Source organism: Pinus tabuliformis, chromosome 2_1, assembly GCF_031772625.1.
Source record: "Pinus tabuliformis cultivar Carrire ecotype Pingquan chromosome 2_1, CPIR1, whole genome shotgun sequence".
Classification (NCBI taxonomy): Eukaryota; Viridiplantae; Streptophyta; class Pinopsida; order Pinales; family Pinaceae; genus Pinus; species Pinus tabuliformis.
Genome location: NC_142299.1, coordinates 631,853,423 through 631,873,504, shown reverse-complemented (window position 1 = coordinate 631,873,504; position 20,082 = coordinate 631,853,423).

The following is a 20,082-nucleotide window of genomic DNA, read 5'->3' as shown; positions in this document are numbered from 1 at the left end:
AGGCATGTTACATATTGTAAAAATAATTTATTTGAGTCAAAATCAAGTCAAAGAACCCTCCAATACCAAGTCATGATGCAATATACAAGTCGTCCTACACTCATGATTAAGTCAGCCTAAAGAGGAGAAATTCGACCCAAAGGAAAGCCTATATAAAGGAGACCTCGACCTCACTTGGAGACACGCAACACTCACACTCAAGTTCGATCACAAAAGAGAAAACTAGCGTGAAAAAGAGAAGAGGATGAAGGAGGAAAAGAAAGTTGAGTTTTTTTTATTGTTTCTAGTCTAATTCTCTACACACGTTTGAAGGAATTAGGGTTCTTGCTACTGCAAAAAGCCTAGTTGCAAAAGTGAAGTCGGGTCATCAAAAGGAACTATTTTGGAAGTCAGATTCTCTAGGAGAAAAATATATCCAAGCTAAGAAGAAAGGAACAACATCTATCGTTTATGGAGAACATTTTTCTAGGTAGATCAAAGTTGTAGAAGAATCTGTGGGGCAGGTCGAAGTTGCAGAAAAAATTGTTGGGAAAATCAAAGTTGCAGAAGAAGTTTTTGGGCAAGTCAAAGTTGCAAAAGAAGTTGCTGGACAGGTCGAAATTGTAGGAGAGGCTGTTGGAAGTTAGAATTTGCAAAAATTTTTAGAAGAAAGTTTTGACTTGGTCTTAGAGGGTCTTGGCCAAGAGTCTAGGTCTTGTAATTGATCAAATGAAGATTCTATAAGAATAATAATTCTGATGGGTTTTCCTCTCAGTTGGAGAGGTTTTGGCCCTCGCTAATAGCCTACATATTATGTCATATTGTCTCGTTATTCTTTATACTTTGATAGTTGTTTTATGATAGAGAATATTAATCATAATAAGTCAAAGAAGAAGCTAACTAATTGGAGTAAAAACACATCACAAGAAGTTATCAAGAAGAGAAATCACCTACCTTGCTTCCCCTAGATTTCTCAACATGGTATCAGAGCTTAGGTGACAAAGCAAGGAAGGGCGGCTCAAAGAAGGAAACTCAAGTACCAAAGCAATAGAAGATCATCAAGAGCATTAACCATCAAAAGGGACCTCTCATATCAAAGTCACTACAAGGACAAGGATTAAATCATCATCTTGAAGAAAGTAACTAGAAGAAGAGCTACAAACCCTAGTTCGTTCAAAGAAGAATTCTATACTTGGAGCATTCTTGGGAACCTCATGCAATCATCACCTTGAGAAGAAGGATACCTCAAAGACCCTACTCAAAGAAATAATAACTACAAATTGGAGCATTTTGAATCTTCTACATCAAAGAAAATCAAGGAGAATGCATTGTCTTCATCATCAAGATCTCCCTCTCTTTGAAGGACCACTTTTGAAGGAAGACATATGCATCAAGAAGTCATCTTACACTATCAATATCATCATCAAAATCAAGAAGGAAATGAGTTGAAGATATTTTCATTGAGAGAAACAAGTTGGTTGGGGCATCAAACTTTCTTGCATGGAAGAAGAGGATAGATTTGATCCTCATAGAAAATGAAGTTGTCACGAATCATGTTAAGGGCTACATCACTATACCTCCAGAGGAAGAATATCAAACTCTTGCAAATTACATGAAAGGAGAAGTAAGGGACCAAAGGATTCTCATAGAATCCATTAAATATCCCCTCATACCCTATGTATCAAAATTAGAAACATCAAAATAAATATATGAAAAACTTGGAGAATTATTCTCTGTAAGAATTACAGGAGAAGTGATCTCGTTAAGACAATAACTCTACAAGATGAATATATCAAAAGAATAAGGAATAGCCTCATACTTTATGAGGGTGTCATAAATTAGAGACCAACTATAAGAGTTGGGAGAAATAATATCTGATAAGGAAATGAAAATTATAGCGCTCAATGCACTACTAGAGGAATGGATCAACTTTACATCAAGAATTTATGAAAATAAAGAAGCTACTATGTTAAATGAACTATGGTCACTATGAAAAATTGAAGAAATCAGGGTAACGAAAAAAATTGATGTAGGATCAAACGAGAAAAAACAAGCATTTGTTGTCATGGCAAAGAGAAAACGAAAGTTTGGGAAATATGGTCCTCCAAAAAGGAAGAATAATATGGTGAAGGTTCAATATTATGGTTGTCAAGAATATGGGCACTACAAGAGAGAATTTCCAAATATCAAGAAGGACAACAACAAAAGAGGAAGGGAGGAAGCCCATATAACAAAAGAAGTGAAAGATGTTGAGAAGAAGAAGTCAAAGAAGGAAAGAGTGAAAGGTATCTACTATGATTAAGACAATATTACTCACCAAGTTCTTTTCAGTTTTTGTATAACTACCATGGTAGGAAGCATTAGAAGCATGATAGGATGCATTGTTTTAGGAGATGGCATCACAAGAGAAAATGAATGAAGCGAGATCTCATGACATCATTAACAAAACCTTGAAAGATAGTTGAAGTAGAAGTCTATGGCAGTCATCATTAGAAGGAAGTAGCTATCGGTAACCTCATTGGAAGCATAAGTAGTACTTATGAATAGAAGAAATTCATCTAGTATAGAACTCATCATACATCATTGGTAAGGAGAATTTACAAGATGAGGATAATCAAGATCCTCCGCTAGAATATTCATTAGAAGGTTCATCTCTTAGAAGAAGCCACTGGCTCACTAAGAATTCCAACTTGGATGGGATTCATTATTTGGAAGAATAATGATATGAACACAAAGGAATACATCATTTCAAGATGATTGAAGTACTTTCGATCAAGGGAAAGAAATTGTTGAAGTTTGTCTAGATGAACAAAAGAATAAAAGAGGTATGTATGCATATGTTTAATACATTAGGTCATTCCATCATAGCATGGATGGATACTCTATCTCATGAGTAGGATCAAAGGAAAGAGTTTTCTTCTAGAAATGCATAAAGGCAGGGTTCACATATTGACTAGATGAAATCAACATAATATGTCCTCATATGAAATATGAGGTGGTTGACAAAGATGAAGGAACTATGACTGGAAGTTCTTGGGAAGCAATATGTGAATAAAGACAAGAAGATTGTTGGGTCCCTATAATACTAGTGATTACCCCATTACTATTGTAGTTATACCCCTTATTAATATTGTTGTGCCCCTATTGCCCCCATATTGTTATTACTGTGCCCAATAGAATCCCTCTATTGTTATTTTTGTGGTTTTATATTATTATTGTTAGTTCGGCTGGATTATATTGTGACTCCTTAGAATCATATATATAGAAAGGAGGTTTTTTCATTTGAATCATCCAAGAATTGTTCATTTATGTAATGTAAAGGAGGTTTCCCCCTCGAAGACGCTGAATTCTAAGGCGTTGATCTATCTTTTCTATCTTTTCTTGAGCTGGTTTCATAACAAAGATACTGTGAAAGATGAAACTATGGTCACCTAGAAAAGGAAATCAACATCTAATGATTAGAGGAATTGACCATGATATCTCCATGGGAAAGATACAAAGGCTTTGGAAAAGTATGGAAAGAAATAAGACCCTTAACAATTGAATATCTTGGAGATGTGTCAATATATATGCAGGATGTTGATGTTGCAACAAGCAGATGTCAAGATGAAGGGCCATCACAAAGGTAATTTCTGATGTAATGTTCATTTTGATTTTTGAACAATATCTATATGGGTTAATACATGATTCTCAAAAGAGAATTGTGGATGTCATCTACAAATAAGTACTTATGTGGAAGGATGGAATATATTGAAGGATACATGATGTGGAAGAGGTAGTTGTATGAAGGAAATCTAGATATGGAATAACAGATCACTATCCGAAGAAAGGAAGAATGACATGACTAACATGGTTCATGAAGGAAAGTGATGGATGACTGATGCCCTACAAGAAAAATAAGATAAAATTCATGACGGTGAATGAAGTTTCTCTACAAGTAGTTGAAGGTCCCATGATCTCCACCAAAGAAGAGATAGTTGTTGCAGGAAATAGGTGCCTAGTTAAGAGTGAGCCTGGAAGCAAGTTTTGTTGAAGAATGTGTAACTAGGTTCATTCTTCATAAGCATGCAATGTATACTTGTGAATAATAAATGAAAAGAAATTATTCTTGGAGCATGTGTTTCATGCTCAAATTCTTTTATTTTATAGGTCAAGCACCCGTTGAGTGATTCTAGGGTTTTTCCTAGGTTAAGGAGTCATTGTCATATATTGAAGACCCTATGGGCACATTGTATCTTGTAAAGAAAAAATTATTTTGTCTGCAAAGTGTCGAAATACCTCCAATATCAAGTCGGCCTATGAAGAGCCACGTCTACCACTTGGAAGAGCCTATATATAGAGAGGAAATAATCCTCCATTCTACACATTCACTCATCTCATTCTATATGAAGAAGAGGAATAGAATAAGTCGAAGAAGAGGAAGTGGAAGAAGTCAAAGTGCTTGATCTAGATCTCTCTCTCTTGAGAAGGTTGAAGTTAAGGTTTCTGTGATGGAACTATCTCTGGTTCGATCTTATAAGAAGAAGGGGAGGAAAGGCAAGTGAAGGTCTCTTAGGGTGTCTTGTTATCTCTAAGACTCAAGGAAAGGAATTCGAAGGGAGGAGAAGGCTATTCGAGGAAGATCAAAGTATCCAAGAGAAGCAACAACAATGACAGTGGTTGTCGTGAGCTAGAATTTTTGATCTACAGTGGGAGCTCAAAGTCACTATAGTAGGAGGTCGAGTTGATCTTGATCTTGGAGGATATTTGTCTTAGTCACTAGGTCATGGTATTCGTCAATTGAAATTTATAAGAAGAGAAGAGATTTACGGGTTTTCCCCTCAAGAGGAGGAGTTTTGGCTATGGCTTGCAGCCTATATACTATGTCACTTTTCTTATTGTTTTGATAGTTTGATGTATCGCACACTGTAATAATAAGGAACAAAGCTAATAAATAAAAAGGTAACAAAAACAATTATCAAGTTAAGAGAATTAACCTACTTACTACCCTATTGAATTCTCAACATGGTATTAGAGCTAAGGTTATCTAAGAGCATCATGAAGATCTCTTCTACAGTGAAGAAGTTCATCAAGAAGATTGAAATCCATCTCAAGAAAGGTAGTAAGGAAGAATGGAATTCTGTATTCCCTACAAGGAAGGTATCAATCAAATAAAGGGATGAAGGTTTATTCTCGGCTCTCTCTAACACATTTCAAGATGAAGACATTTGGGTAATTGATAGTGGTGCATCAAGGCACATGACTGGCCACTCCAACTGATTGAAGACCTTATCAAAAGGTAAATCTTCTTATTCATTGGAACTTGGAGATAACCAGAGCTATCCCGTGAAAGGCATTAGATAAACCTCCATAAAGTTGGAAGATGGAAGCAACATACACCTCAACAACATTCTATTTGTTCCAGGTTTACATAATAAATTACTTTCTATTTCAAGTCTAGAAGATAAGGGTGATAGAATAGCCTTCATTGATGGAAAGGTTGTTGTCTGGGGAAAAGACTCAAATATAATCAAACCAAGGTCATTGGAATCCGAGAAGGAAGACTGTACATATTAATATCTCTTATGGCCCAAGCCCTAGTTCACATTGAAATTAGCCCATGTGAGCTTTGGCATTGAAGATTTGGTCATCTACATTTCAAAATCATTCCAACTCTAAGCTCCATAGTATATGGAATTCCTAATTTGAAGGAGGATCATGAAGGTGTCTGCAAGGGATGTGCATTGGGTAATAATACCAAGGTACCATTTGGAAGAAGTGCTTCACAGTCAAAATAAATCTTGGATCTCATACATTCTGATGTATGTGGCCCTATGGCTCCTAAATATCTTGGAGGACATCTATATTATGTCACAATTATAGATGAACATTCAAGAAAGACTTGGGTTTACTTAATGAAAACCAAGGATGAAGTATTTACAAAATTTCAAGAATTCAAAGCTGAAGTGGAAAACCTTACAGAAAGGAGAAACAAGATACTAAGATCTGATAATCGAAGATAATATAAATCCAAAGAGATTATATAATTTTGTAAGGAATCTGGGATTAAGAGGGAGCTGGTAGTCCCATATAATCCTGAACAAAATGGAGTTACAGAAAGAAAGAATAGGTCCATTGGAGAAAGTGTAAAGGCAATGTTACACGATCAGGATCTACTTAAGTTTCTATGGGGAGAATCCACAAAGACAGTCGTCTACATTCAAAATCGAAGTCCCCATATATCTCTAGACAACAAAACTCTGGAAGAAGTGTTCAATGGAAAGAGGCCATATGTAGATCATATTTGGATCTTTCGGTTTCCTGTATATATCCATATACCAAAGGATAAAATAAAGAAGTTGGATCCTTCTGATCTGAAGGGTACATTTGTGGGGTATAGAAACTCATCAAAATCTTATAGGATCTACATGAAAGATGGACATCACATAGAAGTCAATCATGATGTCATATTTGATGAAAGCATTGCATTCAAGAAATCAGAGGAACTTTCCATCGACTCTGATGATGAAGAACTTCCCATATTTGAGGAAGAAGTTGACCAAGGAAATGAAGAATCACACCATGAAGAAGAAGGTCCCTGTGAACCTATTGAATCTATTGTCATTCTTGAAACAAGGAAAAGACCTAATTGGTTGAAGTCTACGCTACTTGATGCAGAAGGTCATGGAGCAGCGATAAACTCATTTAGAGAAAGCAAGAAACCAAAGAGATATTTTCAGTATGTTGCATAAATGAAAAAACTAATAGAAGCAAAACCATCCTCATTTGAAGAGGCTATAAATCATCTAGAATGGAAGGATGCCATGAATGAAGAGTACCAATCTATAATGAAGAATGGAGTCTGGGATATCGTACCTTGGCCCGAAGACAAATCTGTGGTTACTTCCAACTGGATCCATAAGATCAAGCATGCAGCCAATGGAAGTATAGATAAGTATAAATAAATATTTGCGGTTAGACATTTATCTCAACTTGAAGGCATCGACTATGAAGAGACATTTTTTCCAATGACAAGATATACAACAATTTGATCATTAGTCTCTCTGGCGGCATCGATGGGATGGAACATCCACAAAATGGATGTCAAGATTGTGTTTTTGAATGGCACAATAGATGAAGAAGTCTACATAGCGAAACATTTGGGATTCGAAGTTAAAGATAGAAATGCATATGTTGCAGATTGAAGAAAGCATTATATGGCCTCAAGCAAGCACCAAGGGCATGGTATGCTAGAATGGATGCATATCTACAAAGAATAGGCTTCTCAAAAAGTTTTGTTGATTCAAACCTTTATATCAAGGTTGTAGATGGAGAACCTATAATGATTCTTATATATGTAGATGATCTCCTCTTAATAGGCGTAGAAGGCCGAATTGAAGAATGTAAGAAGCAAATGGCAACAAAATTTGACATGAAAGATCTTGGGTTGATGCATTATTACTTGGGACTAGAAGTTTGGAAAGGTCCTAATCAAGTTTATTTGGGACAAGGAAAGTACATGATCGAGATACTGAAAAGATTTGACATGCTGGACTGCAAACCTATGACTACTTTGATGATCACTAACTTGAAGAGAATAAGAATTTCTGAATCTAACCCTGTGGATCCTTCCAAGTGTATGCAACTCATTGTCTCAATGATGTACTTGGTGAATACTCAACCAGACACATGATTTGCAATAAATGTTCTCAATCAATTCCAAGTGAAGTCGAAGCATGATCATTGGGTGGCAGCAAAACATATTCTGAGATATTTGCAGCAATGTTGCATGAAGCGGGGACATTTTTTGGAAGTGGAGACGTGGAAGCATCATTTCCCAAAAATCTAGGAACCGAAGCATCTCATAAGCGTCTACTATATATATATTTGCATTTATATTAAAAAAACCATCCAAAATACCAAATTAGTTGTAGAAGACAAGAAAACATGCATATTTTTACATAAATCAAGATAGATATGGCATCCATTGTACATCAATGATTAATTATTCTAGCATCAACCATCTACAATCTAGATTCCTCTTCTCTTGTCTAGCCTTTGCCTCTACAATTCTATAGGGACTTTAGTCAACATTGCCTAATTTTGATCAAACAACTTAATCCAAGCCTTATAATATGATAGAGAAAGATTAACATGCCTGATCAATTATTTTGACTTGAGTAAAGGGTACATAATTTCTAAGGCCATGACAAAGGAGTTCAATAATCAATAACACCAACATTTTGGTACATATAGGGCTTGGTGCTCTTTATTAAATGTCAATCACATGCCCTCATACATCATATAATCCAATGAAACACAACAATCCCATTGATCCTGAAAACTATTAAGTATGTTGAATTTTGAATGTGATAAGAAATTCTATTTTCTCCATATGAAGTCTGATGAGGTTGGAACCACTCTTAAACATCCTAAGTCATTTCATGGTAATGTTAAAAATTTAAGTAAAAGGATGGAAATGAAAGATAAAGGAGAATGTCACTTTTAAGAATTTAACATTACCGTTAGGGAGTATCTATTAAGCATCTAGGTAGCATCAAGGGGCACCTTAGGAGTATTCAGAAAATGTATTTCCTCACATAATAGTTCGAAATTTCAAAAAAAAAAAACAAAAGAATCCCCACATATTCGTTCACCTTCTCTCGGATCCGCTCGCAATTTGCGGTGGATACACACCCGAACCTCCACAGATCCGCACCTGATCCTTTCTGGATCCACGAATCGGATAGTAAGAACCGCAGATCGAGTAGTAGGAACCACAGATCGGGCCCCCATGAATCCAATTTTCCAGGAATCGCCAAAAAAAGGTGGAATCACGGATCTGATTTTCCGATCCGCGGTTTCGCCGAAGGATCGGTGGCAGATCCGTATGAGACGCAGATATACCTCTAGATCCTTGGGGGGGATAGTTCTTGCAACACTCATCTACAGGGAACCATTCGTTATTGTCTGAAGCATGACTGAAGAAATGATGTCCAACTGATTGGATAAACAGATTCTAACTAGGGAGGCAGTGAACAACATGGAAGGAGAACTATGAGAGGATGTTTCAGTTTGGGATCCTCCATGGTTTCGTGGATGAGCAGAAAGAAAGACACAGTTGATTTGAGTAGCGTTGAAGTTGAATACGTTGCATCCTGTGAAGTAAGCATAGAAGTAGTATGGTTGAGGAAGTTGTTATCTGACTTGTTTGAAGGACCGATGAACCCTACAGTGATACTTTGTGATAACACCAGTTGTATACGTTTGTCTGAAGATCGAGTGTTTCATGGAAATACTAAGCATATAAACAACAAGTATCACCATATTCGAGATCTAGTACAAAATGGTGTGTTGAAGCTACAATATGTCTCCACTGATGAGTAGGTAGCTAACATATTAACGAAACCACTTCCAAACAAGAAGCTTGTATACTTAAGAGACAAGCTTGGTTTGGTTTATATATCCTCCCTAATTGAGAGGGAGAGATAGACACTACAATCTTGTCTTCACTTGGGAAGAAACACTAGAGGATTGGGTAACCATATGGTATTCGATACTCTGTGAGAATGTTGCAAGGAATTCAGGACAAGAGTAGTCATGGACCAATATTGTTTGAGGATTAGCTAGCCAAGGTAAGAATAGTCCAATGGAAGGTCATACTATATGAACACCCAGGTGGAGTATGTACCTTGAGAGACAATGATTTTGGTGTCTATGAATCATTGGTCTCACCAACATTGTGCTCTGACCATGTGGAAAGAGCTATTAGTTAAGGTGTTGCTATCTAACAATGTTGATGGATATGATACTAAACAAATGGGTTACCAATCCAACGTTTTTTTATGATATCTCTTCAGATTGAGAATGGCCATGTACCTCTTACGAATACCTCCCTAGTTAACAGGGAGTGTTGAAGAATGTGTAACTAGGTTCGTTCTTCATAAGTATGAAATGTATTCTTGTAAATAATAAAATGAAAATAAATTATTATTGGAGCATGGGTTTCATGCTCAAGTTATTTTATTTTATAGGTCAAGCACCCATTGAGTGCTTCTAGGGTTTGTCCTAGGTTAAAGAGTCATTGTAATATATTGAAGACCCTATGACAACATTGTATCTTGTAAAGAAAAAATTATTTTGTATCTGAAGTGTCGAAATACCTCCAAGATCAAGTCGGCCTACATGAAGAGCCATGTCTACCCCTTGGAAGAGCCTATATATAGAGAGGAACTCATCCTCCATTCTACACATTAACTCATCTCATTCTATGCAAAGAATAGTAAGAGAAGAAGTCAAAGAAGAGGGTACAAAGAAGAGGAAGTCGAAGAGTCGAAGTGCTTGGGCTAGATATCTCTCTCTTGAGAAGGTTAAAGTTAGGGTTTCTGCACTGGGACTATCTCTGGTTCGATCTTGGAAGAAGAAGAGAAGGAAAGGAAATAGAAGGTCTCTAAGGGTGTCTCATTAGCCCTAAGACTGAAGTAAAGGCACGTGAAGGGAGGAGAAGGATCTTTGAGGAAGATCAAAGTCTCCAAGAGAAGCAGCAACAATGCAGCAATTGCCATGAGCTAGAATTTTTATCTATAGTGGGAGGTCGAAGTCACTATAGCAGGAGGCCGAGTTGATCTTGATCTTGGAGGGTATTTGTCTGAGTCACTAGATCATGGTATTCATCAATTGAAGAATCTATAAGAAGAGAAGAGATTTATGGGTTTTCCCCTCAAGAGGAGGGGTTTTGGCCCTGGCTTGCAGCCTATATACTATGTCATTGTTCTTATTATTTTGGTAGTTTTTTGATGTATCACACACTATAATAATAAGGAACAAAACTAATAAGTAAAAAGGTAACACAAATAGTTATCAAGTTAAGATAATTAACCTACTTACTGCCCTATTGAATTATCAATAAGTTTCTGGTTAAAACTTGTAAAGCAAGTCCCTAGATAAGTGGGATCTTGGACAAGTCTTTAGTTGAGAGGGAGATTGGGTTCATTCCTTTTATAGGAATGAGTACATTTTTTCCTGGGAATGGGTATATCCTTCCTAGTTTAGAGGGAGAGATAATCACATTATTCTTATCTTCACTTGGGAAGAAAGAATGGAGGATTGGGTAAGAATATGACATTTGATACTCTTTGAGGATGTGGTAGGGAACTCGAGATAAGAATAGTCGTAGAGGACCGATATTCTTTGAGGATTGGGAATCCAAGATAAGAATAGTCCTAGAAGGACATACCCTGTGAAACACCTAGGTGGGGTATGTACATTGAGAGACAATGATGATGGTGTTTATAAATCATTGGTCTCGCCAACATTGTGCTCTAATCTTGTGGAGAGATAGAATTGTTAGTCAAAGACTTGCTATGTGACAATGTTGGTTGATATGATGCTATACATATGGGTTACCAATCTGACTCTTCTTATGAGAATTCTTCAGATTGAAAATGTCCAAGTACCTTGTATGAATTATGAATACCTTCCTAGTTAAGAGGGAGTGTTGAAATATGTAACTAGGTTCGGTCTTCATAATGACATATGTAATTATGATTTTATGTATTTGATGTAATGAGAAAAAATAAATTTGTTATTGTTGTTCTTGAGACATGGGTTTCATCCTCAAGGAAATTTATTTTTATAGGTCAAGCTCCCATTGAGAGCTTCTAGGGCTTATGAGTCGCTATCATATATGAATGACCCATTTAGGCATGTTACATATTGTAAAAAGAATTTATTTGAGTAGAAATAAAGTCAAAGAACCCTCCAAGACCAAGTCATGATGCGATATACACGTTACCCTAAACTCATGATCAAGTCGGCCTAAAGAGGAGCAATTTGACCTAGAGGAAAGCCTATATAAAGGATATCTCGCCCTCACTTGGAGACACGCAACACTCACACTTAAGTTCGATCACAAAGGAGTAAAGGAGTGCGGAAAAGAGGAAAGGACGAAGGAGGAAAAGAAATTCAATTTTTTGGGATTGTTTTTGGGCTAATTTTCTCCACATGTGCGAAGGAATTAGGGTTTCTTGTTGTTGCAGAAAAGTCGAGTCGCAGAAGTGAAGTTAGGTCATCAAAAGGAGCTATTTTGGAAGCAAAATTATCTAGGAGAGAGAATCTATACAAGCAAAGAAGAAAGGAACAAGATCCAGGGTTCCTGTAGAAGATTTTTCTGGATAGATCGAAGTCACAGAAGAATTTGCTAAGTAGTTCGAAGTTGCAGAAGAATCTATTGGGGAGATTGAAGTTGGAGAAGAAGTTGTTGGGCAGGTCGAAGTTGCAAAAGAAGTTGTTGGGCAGGTCGAAGTTGCAGAAGAAGTTGTTGGGCAGGTCGAAGTTGCAGAAGAAGCTGTTGGAAGTCAGAATTTGCAGAAGTTAATAGAAGCAAGATTTGACTTGGTCTTGGTCAAGAGTCTAGGTCTTGGAATTGGTCAATTGAAGATTCTATAAGAAGAATTCTTATGGGTTTTCCTCTCAGTTGGAAAGGTTTTGGCCCTGAATGATAACCTATGTATTGTGTCATATTGTCTCATTGTTATTTATGCTTTGATAGTTGTCTGATGATAGAGAATACTAATAATAATAAGTGAAAAAGAAGGTAACTAAGTGGAGTAAAAACACATCACAAGAAGTTATCAAGAAGCGAAATCACCTACCTTGTTGCCCCTATATTTCTCAACAATGCCAATTTGTAAAGAACTGACAACAAACATACATTTAATGACTCTTCTCACCCATGGGATCAAATCCATAACTCACAAAATCATATTATCTTCACTCATGCATCTTCTTCTAACTCATTATCTCAGCAACAACATTCTTTCTTCATGCTCACAGATAAGAGACAATACATTGGCAGCCACATATACATACCCCAATGATATGAGTAATCAAATAATATTTCCAACCACTACGCCCTAGTGAAAATATCAATGGAAATCAGCAGCATAATAGATCTTTGTCCTATGCATTCAACAAGACACACTTTTGCAAGACATTCATTTGTATGCTCGCTTCAAAAGGCAAGTAGAAATACATCAAATTCATTAGTCTTTGTCCTTTTATTTTCATATTAATTCTTGCATTGTACATTCATTTCATCCAACAATCTCAACGACCTCTGCAATTTTTATATAATGACTTGATACTTCAAATCTCTTCATTGACATTCAATGTATGCAAGCATAACAAATATTCTTTCATAATATCACTTTGGATTTCTAGTGTGCACATTAAGATCTGCAAAATCACTTCAAATGATCTCTAAACAAATTACTATAGGGGCCCTACATGTGTGTCACAACAAGGATTTTCAATTGACATAGTGTGCATAAATTATGATGCACAAGAAAACATCGTAATTATTGTGAAAGAAACCTCCTTCATTAATTAAGACTATATGCACTAGTCATATCACACTCTCCATTCAACAATTCAACACGCACTTCAAACAAAGGTAATATGCGCACATTTTATATATTAACAAACAATCTATGGATCAACAACCAATTATTCCACAACCTAGGCCAGAACAATAATTGTAGACTTTGTTCAAATATTAAAACAAACTTGATGTCACAATATGTGATAATGATGCCACAAAACAATGTCGTAGAGATGTGCCCAATGAAAATTAAACTCTTGAATGCCCAAACGACTTCACTGCTTCTAGGCCGCAAAGGAAGACTATGTTTTTCAAGATGATTTGGGCAATAGTTATTTATTAAATTTGTCTATGAGGTCAGCTTCAGCCAGAACGAACCACCCTTCCTTTGTTGATACAAGAATCAATATATTGGATCCCTCTCAAGGGAGATTTGTATCCATATGATGAGGCCCTAAGATCTATTACAAAGAAAAAAAACTTCCATTAAAACCCTTAGCCCAAGAGTAACCAAAACAATAACCCTTCTGCAATATATTTCAACCTCCTCTTGTGATAAGTGTGAGTATACAAGGTCAAATTTCAAAGAGAAAATGTGAGTTATTTTCTTACCCATTTGAAGAAGATTGATCACCAATTTATAGTAGAGAGTATGGCACTTAGAAGGCCTACTTACCCACAAAGGAACCAAAATTAATTTTGAAATTCGAATAGTAGAGCCAAAATTTTCCCTCCATTTGAGTTCGAAAATATTCATAAAATTTCTTTTTATTTCAATAATTAAATTTACCTCTTTATAAAATGTTCCATAGATGACTCAATCAAATGTTGTCGCATTATCACCCTTTGGGTACTTGTAGCGGCTACAACCACCCTCCAAAATTTTTCCTTAGCTTTGTTTTGGAGCCTCCCTACCAACCTTTCACAACACCTTGTCTCACTTCATCAAGTACACAAGCTTCAGTGTTTTTCCTACACAAAGGCAGCCTGTCGATCACAGCTTGATGCATTCCCCTCACAGGTGCACATCCAGACTTGGTTTAGTTGTAGGCTGAGCATCTCCCCCAAGAAATTGCACAATTTTGAAGGGAAACCATCCTTCCCTCCAAAAATTGCGCAATCATGTCTGGCAGGTTGCTGGGATCCAAAATTACGCAATTGTAACAGTTAACCCTCACAGTGAAAATTGCACAATTTTCCCCAGCAGGGCTGCTCAGCCCAGAATTTGCACAAATCTGGGTAGCAATCAGTTGCTCTGCCCAAAATTTGTGCAAATCTCCTAGGCAATGAGCCCATCACCTAGCCAGAAATGTGCATTTCCTTCTAGCAGTTGAGCAGCGTCATGCATGAGCAGTTTGGTTGACCAGTTCCACCCAAGACCAAGGAAATTTGACTTGCATGCATGTCTTTCTTTTTCCTGGAATAGAAAAAGGCCACATGCAAAAGGTATCCCATGATTCAGGGAGCTAGTTTTAGCAGCTAGAGGTTACATGCAAAGTTCGTTTAGGAAATTTCTTCCAAGTGTTGCTTTTTCCTAGATTTGTGGCATGCATCTCATGAGCTCAAAACTTATTCGATGCATCATAAATCATTCTTTCACGTCGATCTTGGAGCTATGACATCCAACAGCGCATCCAGGACTCTTCAACACATTCGGCTTAGCTATTCATGGGTAAGTAGCCTCAACTTGTCTTTTTCAACATTTCTGTCGCTTTTTGTGTTTTCGCTTGTGCGAGTATTGTTTGCTTGATTTCTTTGAACGCTTGTTGTCGTTTACATGTATACTAGCTTCTACTAGCACCATTTCAGTTTTTGTTTCTATGTCATCGTTGTCGCATGCATGAAATTGTTTTGCACGAACAATCGTCGATTCGGTGACTCGCTTCACCCACTTGCATGTTGATCCATGTATTGAATCTTTCATTCATGTTTTCATGCACTGTCAATCACTTATTCTTTCACTTGATGTCACCATGCATTCACTTTCATATTTGTTTCAGTTGCCCGTCGGCAAGTCTGCCCAACCTTGGCCCGGACTCTGCCTTCAATGGGACAACATTGTCCAATCTGGGGAAGGAAGGCTCTGTCTTCCTCTCCAGAAATGTGCATTTCTGCCCAAACATTGTCCTCCAGGACTCTTTTTTCACATTTCTGAGGGACAGTGACTGCTAGCCCAGAAAATTGCGCAATGCAGTCCCTGAGCCTGTAGTCACTCCCAGCTGGAATTGTGCATTGCACAATCCCAACAGTAAGAAGCCAGTCTGGATTGAGCATTGCGCAAATCCAACAGCCAGTCTTGCCTCTCAGACAGCCCAAATTTCCTTTTGCGTATTTTTGGCAGCCAGTCACCCAGCCTCCCAGAAGAAATTGCACAATCTTGCCTATCAGTTCCCCAGGTATGTGCTATGTCATTCCCCAAATTTTCTTTGGTTTTCGCTGATAGATTTCTTACCATGCATGTTGCTTTGTCTCCAGATATTTTAGGTTTTCATCCACCTCTTAGCAGTACAGGATTAATGGCCTCCAAGAGCGCAGGATCACAGGACACTAACAGAAATGCAGCTAGAGAAGTAGTTGAGCGAGTGTCCTCTAGTCTACAGACCTATGAAGATACCAAACTATTTCTAGACAAGGACATCAAACTGAAGTCGCAAGAGGTTAATGAAGCATTCACAGGAACTTTTGAGGAAGATCTCGAAGACCGTCAGGTGTATGTGAACATTCACAAGTCCAGCCTGTACCAAATTGCATGCAGATACCCCGCGTTCCCATGCATGGACATGATACACTGGATCTTCTCACACTGATCCCGAGACGATGACCTTGAGCAGTGTCATTGGGACTAATCTTGAAACCTTATGGGCATGAGATTATGATGAGACGTATTAGATGTCAGAGCCCGCGACTATCATGAAGACTCCCTTCAGCTTACCTAACAACAGTGCTAACTCCAGAGACATTCTAAAGAATTGCGTAAAGAGCCTGCTCAATTCAGGTTGACACTCAACCAGGTCTACAAGACAAAGATACTATGGAAGGTGTATCAATACTTGGTCATATTTTCATGTCGATTGTATGGCCAAGAAAGCACGGAAACCGTCCCACAGAGTTGGGTGATCACGCTAGACCAACTGGCTAGAGAAGGAAAACCATGTAAATGGTCTAGCATGGTGGTTCATCAGCTAAAGTAACAAGTATTGAAGGCTCGACAGTCACCCGGAGGTATGCATGCAGAGATTTACATGTCCGCCTACATCTTAGATGCAATCTGTGCCCGACAAGAGTTCCTAGGCTTGGAGTGGGCATGGTCACCGACAGAGATTGTTGTGAACACATATTTCAAGTTGTTCGAATTCAGCTTCAGAGGAGTAATCACATGACTGTCTGATCATTTTGTCACCCCAATTTACAAGATGATATTCGAATAGGATCCACCCTGCATGTCAAAGGAAGAAATGGAGGCACTGATAGACATTGCTGATTGGTATGCCTCACCGTCTGGCACCTTCATCCAAATGTTAAACACGGAAAAGCCTCCACATGTTCTACCAATGTTTGGACATACTTGTCATGCAGGAAGTAGCATATCACATCTCAGCAGGATTGACAACTAGACTGCACCGGAAGAAAAAGGCACCTTGGCCCACTCTTCCGCTATGGATTGGGTTATATGAGATCCGTAGTATTAAGCAAGCGGATGTCGAAGAAGAACTGATGAAGAAGTATCATTCGACCTCCGAAGCTACCATCTGTATGACCCACATTGTATTTTGAAAGATCACTGCACGAGAGTACAGTTCAACTGGATCCACGAGGTATGTCATTGGGCAGAGGAGGACACATGGAGATATTGTTACAACTCCTCCTGACTCAATGAACCGGTCGGCTTCACTATGGAGTGGTTAGCGAAGCGACATGAAGCAACATCTCGAAGAGCACCAGCACCAGCACCAGGAGTAGCAGCAGAGGTAGGCATACTAGTGCGCAACAAGGGCAAGAGGAAGATTGTCGATCGCATGGAGGAGGAGCAAAGCTACAAGCTCAGAGCAGATCCATTAGTAGAGAAAGAAACTATGGCTATAGAGGCAAAGAGGCACGAACACGACATGTGAATCATGCAGAGGCAGAGGGATAAGAGAAGAATGGAAGAAGCAAAGAAGGAGTTGCATGAGCTGAGGGAGCAACTCTAGAAGGAACAAGAGTTGCGCAAATAGGAGAGGGAAGCGCAGCAACAGCAGGTACAGCAAGGGGTGCAACATGTGCAAATAGATGAAACAACACTCGTACAAGTAGTTGATTCATCAGAACAACACACATCAGGAAAACAGGATGAACTGTCGTAAGAGAAAGACTTCGCTCATGAGATAGAACAAGCACTCCAACAATTGGATGCGGACATGGAGCAGCAAGAGTTGGAACGAGACACTGAAATCATGCCTCATCACCAAGAGGGTCGACTTACCCGCTTCACTGCATCCAGATGATGAGCAAGTCTCAAGTGACCAAGGACGCACTGAGATCCTTGGTGATCAGCCGGAAGGAGAGATGCACAATTTCTCATTCGACAAATCTCAACATAGAGTTGTGCAATATCGCAGAGTGTCAACTCTGGAGGATCATACATCTCCTGCATAAGTTGAGGAACGAGTGATCTTGACTGATGTGCGCAAACATCCATCAGCCTTGGCCAATACAACCAGAGTGTATGCCGAAGACACTAGCTCAAGTGTTCACTTTCTGATCGCTGAGAATGAGCAAATGGTGAAGGAACTGCAGATGTCCAAACAAGCAGGAGAGTTGGTGACAGCGTCCGCCGCGCTGCACTTAAGAAGGAAATACTAGATGAAGTATTGTCCCTTGATACGGTTATGCGAACTTTGTACTCCTAGTTTGGTACGGTGCATAAGGCAGTTGTCCATCTCAATGGATGGCAACAACGATCTGCTAGAAGAGCACGTATCTTAATGAACTTGCATGCTGTTGTTGATGACATGCACACATGGACGAAGAAATACAAGGGAGCCCCGCTTCACTTACCTAAGATGATGAGGGCCAATGCGGTCGAGCTGAACGCACATATCTGGAGTCAGATCCAGAATTATGACGAGCTCCCACAGCTCATCACTAGCATACAAGCTTCCCATGCACGAGTATTCAAGAGTATGGATGTTGTGGTGCGCACACATGTAATCCCATCTTTTGGGACTCTCACCCATGTGAATATAAAGGCACATGTCTGACTAGAGCTTAACCCGTACTTCAACGAGTTGATGCGCATTTCCACCAGCCAAGACCTTCCCATCAGTGCAGACCATCCACAAGTATGTTGTTGTTCCGACCACACTGAAGACAATGATGTGCATGCTTTCAAACGAGTTGGACAAGGGAGCTCGAGCAGTGTACTCGGATGCTATGGAGGCAAGAGTCAGGTTTCAAACAGATGTCACCGTGGAGCACACGGACACCATCAAGGACTACCAATCTTGGCATCAATATGTTACTGTCGATCAGCATGAAGATGTTGAGGAGTTGGACTTCCATGGTTGTCTAAGTCAGAGTGATGTCTAGCATGGCTTGCTCAAGCCATTTTGTTTCACATGGGTACATATGCATTGTAATGTAATTTCTTGTCAAGTGTAAGTCAAGTGCCGATAGTTGGATGTAACAGTCATAGAGTAGATGAAGAGCCATGAGGGTGGTTGAACTATCACAAAGGGGAATGTCACAAGTCACCCCACCCTTTGCTATAAATAGTCCCTCATAACTCATTGTATAGGCTTTTGGTTAGCCAAGCTTCTAATAAGACTATCTTGGAGAGAGCTTGGACAGTATTGTAACGAGCCTTGGCTTCTCCACTACACAGAGCTAGTACATGTCTTTGGAGGAGCAAGCAATTGTTGTTGTAACGTTCCGCTATCGGGACTAGTGGTTGGACATGGATGTATTGTATGACTGGAACTTACACTTCTTTTTATAATAAGAGACAACGTGTTTCATGCATATGTTGTATTGTATTCTATGCTATATGGTTTACACTAAATGATATATGTATTGGTTTGCATACGCATGCATGTATAGACTATTTTGTATAAGTATGTATGAATATTTATGAAATGTGTTGTTCGTTTAACCATCACTTTGGATCGCTCGCGAACTTGCCTTCCATGTTGTGATGTATCTTTGTTCATGTGTTCCCTTCCAAGACGAGTGTTATCACAGGTTTCCAAGGGGCGCACTCATCTCAACCCCCATGTGTTAGAACCTCTCATGCACCTTCCTTGATTCACTGCAGCTCTCACACCCTTGCTACCCACAGAGTTATCTTACTTGCCTCTGTTCGAAATCGCGGTCAAGGCATTACCGTATGACCCATAGCTGGGACTCCTACACCAAACAGTATAAGGTCTAATTGAGACTTCTTACCGGGGAGATCCCCTGACATGTTGGTGGGTCCAGCACCGTCAACATTTCTGGCACTAGGAGGAGGGCTAGATGACAAGCTATGTCCTCTCATCCTGTTTTGAACCTTTGCATATCTTTCATGGATTCTTGCACTCTTCTCCCTCTGCGATGTTTTTCGAATCATGAAGATGTCACCATCATGAGGGATTTTTTCGATCATTTTTCCACTTACACGTATGATGGTGAAGGTGAAGTGGCTTGGCCTAAGTACTTACACGGTTTTCTTTCTATGCTTCATGAGGAAGATGGGTGTACTAACAAACAAGCCAGCTTGCTTCTTG